Source organism: Rhea pennata, unplaced genomic scaffold (assembly GCF_028389875.1).
Source record: "Rhea pennata isolate bPtePen1 unplaced genomic scaffold, bPtePen1.pri scaffold_31, whole genome shotgun sequence".
Lineage (NCBI taxonomy): Eukaryota > Metazoa > Chordata > Aves > Rheiformes > Rheidae > Rhea > Rhea pennata.
Window position 1 is genome coordinate 407492 of NW_026907678.1, and position 2607 is coordinate 410098.

Genomic DNA, 2607 nt, shown 5'->3' on the forward strand with positions numbered 1-2607 from the left:
TGTGAGAGGGCTGAGAACCTCATAGGAAAGCAGACTGGAAGGCTAGAGGAGTCCATGCTCTGTCCACAGAGGCCCATGCATGAGCAGGCCAGCATGTCCTTCCTGTGCAAACCACCCAAGTGGTGCAGGTGTGAAGAGCTTTGCCATTTTGTCATTCGAGAGGAGCGCCTTGCTGTCAAGGGCATAATTTCCGGCAGTCATCTTCCTTTAATGAAGACCAGTGATGTGGAGGGGACAGGCAAAAAGACCAAGGCACGAGCCGGAGTGCATCAAATAGGCAGCCCAGATAGCTCAGTTGGTAGAGCGTGAGACTCTTAATCTCAGGGTTGTGGGTTCGAGCTCCACGTTGGGCGCTTGAGGTTTTCTCCAGGCTCAAGAGCGGTGCATCCCTATGAGTAAGAAGTGCAGCAAAAGGGGCAGGAGGCCTGAGTGGGTGAGCAAGTATTTCTTGGCCAAATTCAGATAGAAGAAGAAAATACACAGAATGTGCAAGAGGGGACAGGCTACTTGGGAGAATTATAGAAATATAGTCAGAGTACATAGAGATGCTGCGAGGAAGGCTAAGGCCCAGTTGGAGTTGAGTCTTGCAAGGGATGTCAAGGAAGGGCTTCTTCAAATATATCAGCAGCAAGTGGAGGACTAGGGAAAATGTGGGCCTCCTACTGCATCAGGCATGGGCCCGGGTGACAAGGGATACAGAGAAGGCAGAATTAGTGAATGCCTTCTTTGCTTCAATCTTCACTGCTAAGGGCAGCCCTCAGGAATCCTGTAGCCTGGACGTGAGGGAGAAAGTCCAGAGAAGGGAAGACTTTCCTTTGGTTGAGGTGCAAAGGCTCAAAGACCTTCTGGGCATGCTGGACATCCACAGATCCATGGGCCCAGATGGGATGCACCCACAGGTACTGAGGGAGCTGGCAGATGTTGTTGCCAAGCCACCAAGCTGCTCTCCATCATCTTGGAAAGGTCCTGGAGAACTGGAGAGGTGCCTGAGGACTGGAAGAAAGCCAATGTCACTCCAGTCTTCAAGAAGGGCAAGAAGGAGGACCCAGGCAACTATAGGCCAGTCAGCCTCACCTCCATCCTTAGAAAGGGGGATGGAACAGCTCATTCTGGATGTCACCTCCAGACATCTGGAGGAAAATATGGTGATCAGGAGTAGTCAGCATGGATTCACCAAGGGGAAATCCTGCTTAACCAACCTGATAGCCTTCTATGATGGACTGACTGGCTGGGTAGATGAGGGCAGAGCAGTGCACGTTGTTTACCTTGACTTCAGCAAGGCTTTTGACACTGTCTCCCATAACTTTCTCCTAGAGAATCTCAGCAAGTGTGGTTAGATGAGTGGAGAGTGAGGTGGATTGAAAACTGGCTGAAAAGCAGAGCTCAGAGGGTCGTCATCAGTGGCGTGGAGTCTAGTGGGAGGCTAGTGGCGTCCCCCAGGGCTCAGTACTGGCTCCCATCCTGTTCAACTTTTTCATCAATGACCTGGATGAGGGGACAGAGTGCCTCCTCAGCAAGTTTGCTGATGACACCAAGCTGGGAGGAGTGGCTGACACACCTGATGGATGTGCTGCCATTCATAGAGACCTGGAAAGGCTGGGGAGCTGGGCAGAGAGGAACCTCATGGGGTTCAACTAGGGCAAGTGCGGAATCCTGCACCTAGGGAGAAATACTCTAGGCACCAGCACAAGCTGGGGGCTGACCTTCTGGAGAGCAGCTCTACAGAGAAAACCTGGGGGTGCTGGTGGATGACAGGTAGACCATGACCCAGCAATGTGCCCTTGTGGCCAAGAAGGCCAATGGTGTCCTGGGGTGCATTAGGAAGAGTGTTGCCAGCAGGTCAAGGGAGGTGATCCTGCCCCTCTACTCAGCCCTGGGGAGGCCTCATCTGGAGGACTGTGTCCAGTTCTGGGCTCCCCAGTACAGGAGACACATGGAGCTACTGGAGAGAGTCCAGTGTAGGGCTACAAAGATGATCAGAGGGCTGGAGCACCTGCCCTACGAGGAACGGCTGTGAGAGCTGGTCCTCTTCAGCCTGGGGAAGAGAAGACTGAGGGGGGATCTTCTCAATGTGTATAAGTACCTGAAGGGAGGATGTCGATGGGATGGGGCCAAACTCTTTTCAGTTGCCCTGTGTGATGGGACAAGAGGCAATGGGCAGAAATTGAAGCACAGGAAGTTCCGCCTGAAGGTGAGGGGGAATTTCTTCCCTGTGAGAGTGACGGAGCACTGGAACAGGTTGCCCAGAGAGGTTGTGGAGTCTCCTTCTCTGCAGATATTCAAGGCCCGCCTGGACGCAACCCTGTCTAACATGCTGTAGGTGACCCTGCTGAGCAGGGAGGTTGGACTAGATGATCTGTAGAGGTCCCTTCCAACCTTACTGATTCTATGATTCTATGAGTGAGGTGAGACTCTTGTCGGCATGGCTTTGTGTCACCTGGGCATGTGCGAGGCAGCCCTTTTGCTGGTGATGTTGTCTGTAACAATGCTGAGAGGTTATGAGCACATGCTCCAAGGATGTGAGTCGTCTTTGGTGTGCCGGGAAGTGTGCAGCAGTTTTTCGTAAGACTCTCCCATGAGGCTTCATGTCTGTGTCCTTCTGATTTG

The 2607-nt window shown here is 52.7% G+C and overlaps 1 non-coding gene across 1 annotated transcript; it reads left to right on the forward strand.

Moving 5' to 3' along the window:
* Nucleotides 1-280: 280 nt before the first annotated feature.
* On the forward strand, nucleotides 281-353 carry TRNAK-CUU (transfer RNA lysine (anticodon CUU)). Its single transcript has one exon. It is a non-coding gene; the product is annotated as a tRNA-Lys (tRNA).
* The last annotated feature ends 2254 nt before the right edge of the window (nucleotides 354-2607 follow it).